This window comes from Pinus tabuliformis, chromosome 6 (assembly GCF_031772625.1).
Source record: "Pinus tabuliformis cultivar Carrire ecotype Pingquan chromosome 6, CPIR1, whole genome shotgun sequence".
Classification (NCBI taxonomy): domain Eukaryota; kingdom Viridiplantae; phylum Streptophyta; class Pinopsida; order Pinales; family Pinaceae; genus Pinus; species Pinus tabuliformis.
In genome coordinates, this window is record NC_142292.1 from 1131347332 (window position 1) to 1131361512 (window position 14181).

Genomic DNA, 14181 nt, shown 5'->3' on the forward strand with positions numbered 1-14181 from the left:
GTATTTTTTGATGATATACTAATCTACAGCAAGTCTTGGAAGGATCATGTTGAACATGTTGACAGGGTGCTACAACTATTGGAGGAGAAACAATTATATGCCAAAAGATCCAAATGTTTCTTTGGAGTCCAGGAGGTGGAATATTTGGGTCATATTGTATCTCATGAAGGAGTTAAGGTAGACCCTACAAAATTAAAGCCATTAAGGAATGGAAAATCCCCACATCCATAAAGCATTTGCGAGGATTTCTTGGGTTGACAGGGTATTATCGCAAGTTTGTTAAGAATTATGGGAGAATAGCAGCACCTCTAACAACATTATTGAAGAAAGATGCATTTTCATGGACTCCGGAAGCAACAAAGGCCTTTGAACATCTTAAAGAGGCAATGTGCCAAGCACCGGTCTTAGCTACACCGGACTTCACAAAAACCTTTATTGTGGAATGTGATGCTTCAGGAAATGGAATTGGTGCTGTTCTAATGCAAGATGAAAGACCCATTGCTTTTGAAAGTCGTCCAATCAAGGGAAAGTTTTTAAGAAAAGCTATTTATGAGAAGGAAATGTTGGCAATACTCCATGCACTTAAGAAATGGCGACCCTACCTAATGGGAAGACACTTCAAGGTAAAAACAGATCATGATAGCCTTAAATACTTTTTAGAACAAAGATTATCCTCTGAAGAGCAACAAAAGTGGGTCACAAAGATGTTGGGTTATGACTTTGAAATCATCTACAAAAAAGGGAAGCAAAATGTGGTGGCAGATGCACTCTCAAGGAAGGATGAGGATGTGGAAGCATTGTTGTGCGCTATTTCTATTATCCAACCAGATTGGATAAATGAAGCAAGGGAGGAATGGAAGAATGACGAAGAAGTGTGGGCACTTATTCGAAAGCTACAACAAGATTCCAGTACGTCTGATACATTTAGCTGGAAAAATGATTCGTTATGGTACAAAGATCGCTTATACCTCTGTAAGAATTCCCAGCTAAAACAAAAGATTCTTATGGAATTGCACACTTCTCCCTTAGGAGGGCACTCAGGATTTTTAAAAACTTACCACAGGGTTAAGAAGGAATTTTTTTGGGATGGCCTTAAATCAGATATTCAAAAGTTTGTGGCAGAATGTTTGGTTTGCCAGCAAAATAAAGTTGAAACAATTAAGACACCGGGTCTATTACAACCTTTATCCATTCCAAGCCAACGTTGGGAGGAGGTTTCAATGGATTTTATCACAGGTTTACCCAAGTCTGAGGGAAAGAGTGTCATCATGGTGGTAGTTGACAGACTTACCAAGTATGCACACTTTTGTGCATTATCACATCCATTTAAAGCCAGTACAGTTTCTACTGCATTTATGGAAACAATTCAAAAGCTACATGGAAACCCAAAGATTATTGTAAGTGACAGAGATCCCATTTTCACTGGAAATTTTTGGACAGAATTATTTTCTTGTCTTGGTACTCAGTTAGCTCATAGCTCATCTTATCATCCTCAATCTGATGGGCAAACTGAGATAGTAAACAAATGTTTGGAAGGATATCTTCGTTGCTTTGTATCTGATAAACAGACACAATGGGTCAAATGGTTGCCTCTGGCTGAATGGTGGTATAACACTTCCTTTCATACAGCAACAAAAATGACCCCATTTATGGCACTTTATGGGTATCAACCACCATCCATCACATCATATTTAAGAGAAAATTCTAAGGTTCAGGCAGTGGAACATCACATCGAACATCAACAACAAGTCCTCCAACTCTTAAAGGATAACCTTGTGTTGGCACAAAATAGAATGAAACAACAGGCAGATCAACATCGCAGTGAAAGAAGTTTTGATGTAGGTGATTGGGTATTCCTACGGCTACAACCATATAAGCAAATGTCCCTCAAGCAAGCTAAGAAGGATAATAAATTATCACCAAAGTATTATGGTCCGTACAAGGTGTTGCAAAAGATTGGTACTATGGCATACAAATTGGAGCTTCCTGCAGCTTCTCGATTGCACCCAGTTTTCCATGTTTCATGCTTAAAGAAGGTTATAGGCGACAAGCTCCCAGTTCAAACAATATTGCCAGAACTTGACGAGAAGGAAAAATTATATTGGAACCGGAAGCAGTTATAGAAACAAGAACTCGACAGCTACGAAATCGATCAATTTCAGAGTACCTTATCAAGTGGAAGAACTTATCCGCTGAAGATTCCACATGGGAGGACGAGAATTTTATGCAGAAGTATCCTGAACTACTCAAGCGTTGAGGACAACACTTTTTTGAAGGAGAGGGGCATGTTGGGTCCCTATAATACTAGTGATTACCCCATTACTATTGTAGTTATACCCCTTTTTATATTGATGTACCCATGTAGTGCCCATATTGTTACTATTGTGCCACATAGAAGCCCACTATTGTTATTGTTGTGCCCTACAATATTATTGTTATGTAGGCTTTGATTGTATTGGGACCACTTAGACTCCTATATATAGAAAGGAGGTATTTTCATTTGTATCATCCAAGAATTGTTCACTTATGTAATGTAAAGGAGGTTGCCCCCTCGAAGAGGCTGAATTCTAAGGCGTTGATCTCTCTTTTCTATCTTTTCTTGAGCTGGTTTCATAACACTCTTGGTGTACTCATAGCCACTGAGGGGTACTAACTGCTCACGAGCCAATGAATTTTTTGACAAGGATGAAGAAAGGAACATGCCTCCTAGATATTCTCCTACTGGTCTCCAATGTATTCTGCATTCAATGTCCTGAACATTTAATGCATTAGGCCACATGATATAGAAAATGTCTCCTAACCTTCCAAAGAACACATTATAGAATGAATAAGATCTTATAAAATGTAGAAAGAGAGGTTAAAAGGTCACAAAGGATCGTTATATGGGCCTTTAGTTGTACCTATTTGGGAGGGTCATCATGGAGATCCATAATTTACTACTTACCGACTCATCTATGTGGACTACCTTGATTTTATGCTAACTTGGTGCCACCTATTATCTTAACTTCTTTGTATCCAACATGTCATCATATTTTATCATAGATGGTGGCCATGTGGCATTGATATGTCCATTCTATGTGATATCAGGGCATTCGATCTTTTACTTATTTCACAATTTATTTTCTTTATATTTTTGGGTGTCTAAATTTGGATTTTCTTGAAATTTTTGCATATATAAACTTTCTTACTTGGCTAAATCATCATGCTATTTCAACATACACTCCTTATGAGAAACATATTTGTTCCTTCATGCCTTACCTTTATCTAGTGTGGAATCCCATTGCGATATCCTATGTGGCATCTTGATCTAGAGTTTCTGTTATATAAATGTTTAGTTTGTTCCATATTTCTAGGTATTCAAATCCATATTTTCACTATGAGCCAAATATCTTGATTGTGATGAAATGAACTTTCCAGATAACCTACTTTCTCTCTCATACATGGAATCACACATGTCTAATGACATGTCATTCATACTATCCTTTTTTATTTGTTAGGTCACATGGCATCACATTTGTCATCTTACATGGTGTCTAACTTGGACCCTCTAATGTGGCACCTATATATCTAGATTTGGGTTTCAATTTCATTCAACTTTCTTTAATCTTCTATGTCCTATTGATGTACCTAGAAATGGTCCTCCATGTAAAATTTAATGCTGACATTGTCTTAGGTTTTTTGTATGTAGAATTTACATGGGGAGTATGTTTCCTATCCTACCTGGCACCAAGAATTGAATTTTTATTTTCACTTAAGTCTATGTTATCAACACAACTTTGGATCTCATATATGTTAAAGTGAGGACAGAAGTGCCTATGGCATGGTCTTAGTTTTGTCCTAGGTGGAACCTACATGGTGTGGATGTGTCCTATCCTACTTGGTATCCATATTTGGATTTTATTTTTCACTTAAGTTTCTGTTCTCAACACAACTTTGAATCTCGTATATGCTAAATTGAGGAGAGAAGTTCCTAAGAAAATATTATTTGCACATGGTTCCATACCACTCATGGGTCACACATAAACCAAGTTAGGAGAGTTGAGAAGTCTAGGGCATTAAGGATTAGGTGATTTATCTTCTTATGATAACTACTTATGAATGAATGTTACTTTCTTAGATTATTACCTTCTCTTTCTTAGATTATTAGTTTTTTTCTTCATCAAAAATCTATCAATGCATAAACCATAAAGAGCCAAGAGAGACAAAATATAGGCTATCATCCAGGGAAAAACCTCTCCCACTAGAGAGGAAAACCTGAAAAAATTCTTCTTCTTATAGAGACTTCAATTAACGAATACCAAGACCAATACCTTTGATATATTTTCCACTCCAAGACCAAGACAAGAGTTCCATTGATATCCTTATTCAACGATAGTAAACCTTTTTCTCCTTCTTCTTGGCTTCTTATTCAACCTCAACTTCCTTTTGCTTTAGACCTTCGACCTTCTTGAATTATGTCTGCAATCCTTGACCTTAATTCAAAACCTTCTTCTAGAGAAATATCCTTGATACCCTTGATTAGGATAGAGTATCCTCTTGGCTTGTCTCGACTTCTCTTTTGACTAGCCCTTCTTCCACTTTGACTCTCTAGGAGGACTTTAATTCTCCTCGACTTCCACTGCTGTAACAAACCTCTTTCTTCTTTGCTTGTATGGAGGTTTACAACCCTTAAAAAAATTCCAAAAGTAACCCTAAGGACTTCACTCTTCCTTCTTCTTACTTCGATAGTTGCGAGGCTTATTATTTGACCCCTTCGAACTTCTTACTGTAGTCTTACACTTGTCCAAAAATATTTCTTTTGAACTAAGGATGAGCTACCTATTTATAGTGCTTTCCCCCTCAAATTAGCCAACTTGAAGAGGGTGAGATGACATGTCTATTGGAAGAGTTTATTAATTCCATCTTGAAGCTGACATACTAGGAGATGCTTGTGCTTGTCTTGGAGGGCCTTTTGACTATTTTAATGACTTATACAAATGCATAACTTGCCCATGAAGGTTCCTTCATACATTACATAGAATTTTATTACTAGATTACAAATCCTAAAGGATCACAATGGGAGCCATCCCTAAAAATAAAATTCTTTGCTCATGAAACCCATGAGACTAGAATTACAATAATAATTGTATTTTCTTCTGTACATCTGTTATCACAAAATCACTACTGAGGGCTGCAACCAAGCAAGATTTCATGTAACTCTTTCAACCTATCTTTAGATCAAAGCTTAGCCTCTTTGATCAGAGAGGGCTCTCTCACACACTCTTGATAAAAAGCATTCACTACAAAAGATGGCTAACTCTTTATTCATTCATGAAAGCAAAGCTGGTTGGAAACATATCAAACTGGTTCTCATTGGGCTATGGAGTCTCATATATTAAGTAAACAAGGAAAACATAGTCATCTCATGGAAGTCAAGGCTCTTTGCATTACATGTCAAACATACTCCATCAAAACATAGCTTGCCAAACACACAGGAAGTCAGAGCATAGGATTATGAATTCTGAGTGATTGTGTTACAACAAGACTATAAAAGAACATAAAGTATAAAACACCATCATTATATTTGAACATAACAATCCATCGAGAATCTTGAGTAGAGAACAACACTGTTTTACTATTACTGTCAAAAAAGGTCTTACAATGGCCCAAAACAACTCTGTTTTTCTATAAAATGTCCAACCTTTTTTACATAAGAGTCATTTCTATATATAGCCAATCAAAACACTACTACCTGAGACTCCTCAACAAGCATGAAGGGAGCTCAGAATTCTGTCATTAATGACCTTAACTATATCATAAACAAACTAATTAATTACAAGAGATATTGTGCTACGAAAACAGAGGACTCCATTACATTGACACTTCAAGTTTATCTCCTCGTGTACTTTGCTGTGTTCTTGAAGCTTGACACCTGTAGCAGTTCAATAATAGCCAAACCAAACTGAAAACACATTCAATGGATGAGCAGCTTCGGATGCCTGATGTGTAGATGATTCATCAACCAATAAGAATATGTACCCTACATTCACGGTTTCTGCCTCCCATTAGTGTTCATGCATTAATGATCATGTTTCAAGTCATTTAATCCCCTGATAGTCCCGTATGACTGAAGAAAACCAATGATCTGGCCATCCCATAATTGAACAGGTGTACCACTCAACACCTCGGCAGCTCTATCACAACCCTAAAAATTCGGACATAAAGTGAAAACTTTCAACAAAAGACAAAATTTCACCTTTTCTTCGAATACTTACACTTGGCATCCTTTTTAAACATCTGACTGACTTTCTATAGTCTCCATGCTGGCATTAAGTCATCCCTTTAAATATTTGCTGACCTCAGCATTCAAACTCAAGTTTTCAACATAAACAGTCATCTACAGCAGTTTCGTAGCGCGCTACGAAACTGCTGTAGGTAATCAAAACTAAGCATATGAACCTTAAAGCAACAATAACTTAACTCTGTGATTTCTTCAGTCATTCTACACAGGTGTAAGGACATCAAAAAGTCTCAAAAAGCTTTAAAATGTTGACAGCCAAAACATACCAAAATTTGGAAAGCACATTTGTCCTTGGATCATTTAGCTAGTTTGCCTAGCTTCCCTTTCAAGATGCTGACTTCTTCCTTTAACATCTTGTTTTCTGCTCTTAAACTTTTATTCATTTGTTTCATGATTTTTTCCTGCTTCAGAGCTGGCACTGTCCACACATATGCATCAGATACCGAGCCAGCTTGACTGATCAAACTTGTTCTGCCCTTCATTACAGCCTTCTTATAACTTGTATATCTTACTGCCTTTTCCTTAAAAACATTTTGAACCTGAGGTATTTCTTCCTTTGTTGCTCCAGCTTGTTTCTTAATAGCAATCACATTTCCACTTTGACTGATAACAACCTTATTATCCTTGTTCTTGCTTTTGGCTGCTTGAACTATTTCAGAGAAGATTTCAAGTGCCTCTGTCCTAGGCACTTCCAAAGGTGCTTTCTCTTTCTGAGCTTTCTCCACTTCTTTAATTTGCCTTCTAGTCACTGGTCTGCGTGGTTTAAAGGCATATTCTTCACTTGGTTCTTCAAACTTTAACCTTTTAGAAGCCCTTGATTTTTTAGAACTTTCAGGTGAGGACTGAGTTAGATCAATATGCATTGGTGGTACCAATTGATCCTGCTCAAGTTCAAGTGGTTCAATTTGTATTGGATGATCTTGCTCTAATTCAATGGCTTCAAGTAAGTCATTTAAACTACCCTTTGAAACAGGACTTTCTTCCACAGGGACTGACTTTCCTTTCTCTTTGCTTAGTTGGCCTCTAGTTCTCACCCTTGAAACTTTTTCAACTTCACTGGATTTAGTATCATCTTTCCTTTTGTGAATCTTCTGCTTTGATGACTGAGGTGTTTCTTTAACTGCTGGCTTAGGAGTTTTCTTCATTGATGCTTCAGGTGTTTCTTTAACTGCTATAGACCTTTCTGATTTCTTTGTTTTAGCTTTAGGCTTCTTATGGTCTGTCACTTCTCTTCTAAGGTCAGCCAAAGTAGGTTCCTCACTCCTTTCTTCTCTTTCTCTCACAGGTAATGGAGTGAGGCCTGTTTTGCTTGGGAAACCGGCCATAAACACAAATGAATCCCAATCTTTACCAATTTTTTGTAAACTATCCAACACCAACAATTTTACTAGACCATGATGAAAAAGGGATGTTTCATAAGCATCTTTCTTTAACTGAATCTTATCACACATTTTGCTAATACTCCTGAACAAATAGAAAGGTATGTCTATTGAACTCTTACCAGTGAAGTGTAACAGAAGTTTGAAGTGGTAGGAGTAAACTTTATTGTACCTACCCTCACATGTCAGGTACTTCTGGATACATGTCAATAGCATAGCATAATTCTCCTTTAGATAGCTCCTTGGGACTGCTTTGGTGAGATCTTCATCTACATAAGGTGCCTTCAAAAACTCTTTGCATGGACCCATGTCAAACTTGAAGTTATTGAACCATTCTTGGCCACCCCTCGGGATTTTTGTGACAGTGGAAATAACTTCAGGGGACACCGGAAACTCCAACATTGCCACCTTCGAATTCAGTCCAGTGAAGTTTAATGCGAAAGCCTTGGTCACTTCTGCATGTCCTCCCTTCAATTTTTCGCAAAACCGCCAGCAGCCAGCACTTAGAAAGGGCTTTGCTACCTCTTCATCCCTGAGAGTAACATCTAACCCCTCCGGCTCTGTCCTCACACATTTACCAGAACGGTGTTCCTTTCTTTCCATGCTACTTTGAGTATTTTTACACAAGGGACTAATGGTGGCTTGTAGCACGAAAACAATCTTCAGCTTTAGAGAACAGGCTCGCTTGCTGTAGTCCGTTTAAATAAAATCTTGAGCTTTTCATATAGCAAACACGTTCATATGATATGAAGAACCCATTATGAAATGACCACCTCTTATAACATCCCCTAAACTAACACACAACTACATGACTTCGGACCTTATGGCGAAATAATGGCTTATCATGACATAGAGAGGGTGTGAAATGACAATCATGAACGAACTTGTGACTCACTACTCTCGGATTTGACATTCAGAGAAAAACGCTGCAAAAAACCCTGAAACCCCGATTTCGTAGCGCGGGCAGTTCAAATTTAACAGGATGCGCTACGAAATCGCTGACAAACAGAGCGCTGCGAAAACACGAAAACATTATTTCGCAGCTAAACTGACCAATCATACCCGCGCTGCGAAACTGCGCAAAGTACCAATGACATGACATGTTTTAACTAACAATGATGGAGGGTGTCTAATGATTTTTCTTTTACACGAATTCACATCAATAGCTCTTGAATTTCAAATTTGAAATTGACATATGCTAATAAACCTATACACAAGACTTCAAGACTTTATATAAAACTTATGGACAACCTTATATACATGAACTATAGTTCCAAGTGATAACAACATCAATCACATAAAATCACAATTACACATGTCATTATGAAGACCGAACCTAGTTACACTTTTCAACACTCCCTCTTAACTAGGGAGGTATTCATAATGGTACTTGGCCATTCTCAATCTGAATAATTCTCATAAGAAGAATTAGATTGGTAACCCATATGTTTAACATCATATCAACCAACATTGTCACATAACAAGGTCTTGACTAAAAACTCTATCTCTCCATAATATCAGAGCACAATGATAGCAAGATCAATGATGTATAGACACCCTCATCATTGTCTCTCTCAGAACATACTCCACCTGGTTATCAAAGTGTGTTCCGGTAGGACTATTCTTATGTTGGATTCCCATTCCTCAAATTATATTGGTCCTCTATGACTACTCTTGTCTTGGATGCCTAACACATCCTCAAAGAGCATCAGATGCAAGATTTTTACCCAATCCTCCATTCTATCTTCCCAAGTGAAGACAAGAATGATGTGTCTATCTCTCCCTCTTAATTTAGGGAGGACATATCTATTCCAATAAAGGAATATAATCATTCCTATGGAAGGAATGCACCTAAGCTCCCTCTTAGATTAGGAATTTATTCTTCCAATTTTCTTCCAACTAAGAAAAAGTGTTTCTAGGCTCCCTCTTAATTAGGGACCTACAACATCTCCTTAGGTGGAGATGATGGGATAATCAACTGCTTGAAGAACTCCTCCTCATGATGTCATGAACTTATTTTCGTTATTCAAAAGTCTTCATATTTTGGGACTTCATCATATGCTACAGACCATCCATAACTTTCATCCATGAGTAAGTCATGTCATCATTAGAAAGTGACCCATTATTCCAATTCTAGCCTTCCTTCATGCCATGTCTCCTTTAGGATATTTCATCCTACTACATGGGTATCAGTGGTGGAAGATATCCATAGATCTTCCCTCGGCAGCCCTGCATAATCCCATCTAGATATTTTTTCAAAAAATAAAGGTATGAACATTGAAATCAAAATTACCTTTGTGATGGTATTTCATCATGACATATTCTAGTTTGCATCAACATCTTGCATACATATTTACACATCTCCTATATATATATATATATATATATATATATATATATATATATTGTCATGCGTCTCTTTCCTCTTTAGGCTCCATCAGAGTCTTCATATCATTCATGGAGATATCCTAGTCAAATATTCTTGGACTTTGGATGTTAATTTCCTTCTTCCATGGTTTCATATCCCATGATATCTTCCTTCATTTCTTCACACATTTCATTCCCAGGAGCTTCTAATAAGAGTTCCTCAATTGTATTCAACCATCTCATACTTCATATGAGGACACATTATGTTGATTTCATCTAGTGAATGTGTGACCCATGCATTCCTGCATTCCTTCGAGGGAGGAAATCCTTCCTTTTGATTATGATCTCAAGATAGAGCATTGATCCCTATTACCTGCAACCATATGAGATGATTCTACAATATAGAATGTAAGCATACATACCTCATTTTCCTTTGGGCCATCCAGACTTCCTGCAACAACTTTCTTGATTGAAAGAGCTTCAATCCATTGATCTTCTTCACCTTTTATGTAATCATACCATCATCGCATGAATTCCACAAGTTTGGAATTATTGATGAAACAGTTGCTTCGTCTCTTGATCGGTGAACCTTTCAATGAAGATTCCACCAAATAGTCTTAAGGATCTAGAGTACCCCCATCTAGTAGATGTTCCCTTTTGACAAATGTATGATGATCCTTGTACTAGATTACCTTTTTCCTTCTCTTCCATAAGTTCCACATATGTTACAAATGAGGTTTCCAAGATCTATATCCTTCCATAGTTGACTTCCATACTTCGATCATCTTTCATGCCTTTTCTATGTTGATGTCACAAGCTCTTGCTTTTAATTCTTTTATGATGCCCTTGATGCATCCCATCATTTTCTTAGTGAATCATAATAGTCATATGTTTAATAGAACACTTAGGAACTTGAAAAGATATTATGTGAGGAAGACTATCTCAGTAATAAACATCTCTTACTTCCTCTTTCTTGGACTTCTTCTTTTCAACTTCCTCTACTTCTTTTGTGATATGGGCTTCTTCTATTCTTCTTTTGTTGTCCTTCTTGGTCTTAGGACAATCTCTTTTATGGTGTCCATATTCTTGACACCCATAACATTGAATCTTAGCCATGTCCCTTTTATTTTTCTGAGAACCTGACTTTCCACCCTTTCTCCTTGTCATTGTAGCATAAGCTTGATTTTGTTCACCCTCTCCCACATCAGATTTGGCCTTTGGTCTAAATTATTAAATCTTGCACATTGACCATAGGTCCTAGAATGTAGTATCTTCTTTCCTCCCATAAATTCTTGTAGTAAAGTTACCCCACTCCTTCTGTAGTTCATTTAGTACAACTATAGTAATTTCTCTATCAGACATGACTTCTCTCAGATCTTGTAGTTGATCTCGGATTTTAGATATCCTCATAAAGTATGAGGCTATTCTGTCTTCCCTTGACATATTCATATTGTAGAGTTATTTATTTAATGATATGAATTCTCTGACAACGCTTATGGAGTACAACTCTACCATTTTTTCATATATTTATTTTAAAGTTTTGAGTTTAGATACATATGGGATGAGGGGATCCTTGATGGATTCTATGAGAATCCTTTGATTCCTAGCTTCCCCTTTCATATACTTGGAAAGCGATTGATCATAGTTCTTTCTTGGTTTAATGATATATACTTTGACATGTTCCATAATCTTATTTTCAATTAGATTCAGATTTGTCCTTTTTTATGCAAGATAGTTTGAAGCCCCAACCAATTTGTTGCTTTCCTTGCAAAAAGACATTTTTTCAGATTCAAATGTGGACATAAATGTACTTACTTGATAGGATGCTCCTTCTCCTTATTGCTTCCTTGATGTTGATGATGATATGGATAATAGAAAACTTCTCTTTGATGAAGATAATTTTCTTCGATAATGATCCTTGATCTCACAAAGAGGGATATCCCTTTTGATGGTGAAGTATTGTTGATGAATATCAATGATGAATTCTTGATGACGTCTTCAATGGTAGGAGTCTAGGGTTTTTAAGATTTCTTTGTAGATCTTAACTTCAATATGATATTCACTTTGATTCCTTCCTTGATATTTTATCCTTGAGTGTCCTTTGATAAGACACCCTTCCTTGACTTAGTCACCTTAGCTCTGATACAATGTTGAGAAATCTATGGCATCAAGTATTAGGTGATTTCTCTTCTTATCATAACTAATTTTGAATGCTTTTTACTTTCTTAGATTAGGATATTATCTTTCTTAGATCATTAGTTTTCTTCTTCATCAAACAAAAACCAATGAATAACCATATAGAGATAAGAGAAACCGAATATAGGCTATCATTTAGGGCAAAAACCTCTCCTACTTGAGAGGAAAACACAAACAAATTATTCTTCTTATAGATACTTCAATTGATGAATACCATGACCAAGACCCTTGATATATTTTCCACCTCAATACCAAGACATAAGTTCCATTGAGATCCTTACTCAATGATAGTCAACCTTCTTCTCCTTCCTCCTTCTTGGCTTCTTCTTCAACCTTGGCTTCCTTCTGCTTCAAACCTTAAACCTTCTTGAATTAGGTCTACAATCCTTGACCTTAATTCAGAACCTTCTTCTATAGAAATATCCATGATACCCTTTCTTAGGATAGAGTATCCTCTTGGCTTGTATCGACTTCTCTTTTGACTAGCCCTTCTTCCACTTCAACTCCCTAGGAGGACTGTAATTCTCCTTGGCTTCCACTTCTGAAACATACCTCTTTCTTCTTTGCACGTCTTTGCATGTATGGAGGTTTATAACTCTTAAAATAGACCCAAAAATAACCCTAAGGACTTCACTCTTCCCTTTTCTTACTTTCATGGTTGGGAGGCTTCTTCTTTGACCCCTTCGCACTTCTTACCGCAGTCTTACAGTTGTACACAAATATATCTTCTGAACTAAGGCTGAGCTTCCTATTTATAGTGCTTTCCACCTCAAATTAGTTGACTTGAAGAGGGTGACCTGACATGTCTGTTGGAGGAGTTTATTAATTCCATCTTGAAGCCGACATGCTAGGAGATGCTTGTGCTTGTCTTGGAGGGTCTTTTGAATCTTTTAATTACATATACAAATGTGTAACTTTCCGAAGAAGGGTCCTTCATACATGACATAGAATTTTATGACTAGATAACAAATCCTAAAGGTCCACAATGGGATCCATCACTAAAATAAAATTATTTCCTCATGAAACCCATGAGACAAGCATTACAATAACAATTTTATTTTTCTTCTTTACATCAATTACATAAAATCACAATTAGACATGTCATTATGAAGACTAAACCTAGTTACACTTTTCAACAAGGAGGCATAGCTATATCTTGAGACAAAAATAACTAAATCAAGCCCAAAATGGCTCATGCGAAAGCTTAGGAAATGGGAGTCATTTTTCTTAGTTGTTTGAACTTATTATTCTCAACTTTATAGCTCCTTTTGACCAATTTTGAAGTATTTTTTAAGTAGAAATTTTCAATTCTATATTAATGTTTAATAAAGGTATATGCTTTTCTCTTGCTTAGGAGAATTTATGAATATGGAGTATATACATATAAATACAAGTAAAATTAAAGAATATTCTTTTCAAGTCCTCGATTAGATGATGGAACTAGTATAAAAAATTTGAATTTGTTATGAAATGAGAAACCTTAAGTTGGAAAAGAATAAAACCTATACTTGTCCAAATGTATTAAACTATATTTTATTTATTTGGTGGTTATGCTCTAACCATTTTTGTAAAGAAGCACCGAATGCTTGAGTTGGACAAAATAATTGGTTGTAACTATTTAGAAAACATGAGAGTCACCTAGGTTTATTATAAAAAGGGGATTCTTATTTAGAGTATTGTGGGGTGGGATTAGAAAACCCAAAACCTTTACTTCTATACTATTATCAAGTGAAAGGAAAAGATTGAAGACTCGAGTGTGGGAACGACCTAGAATTGTAACTTGTATATTATTATCAAGTTCAATAAATGAATTAAAGGCTAGATGCCTTTATTTGTATCTTATGCTAAGGAACTATTTCTTAAAAATGATACAAGGAGAATCCAATTCATGGTTTATTCAAGAAATTGTACATTATTGTTGATTGTTTGTGTTCTATATATTATTTTAATTTGTCATTT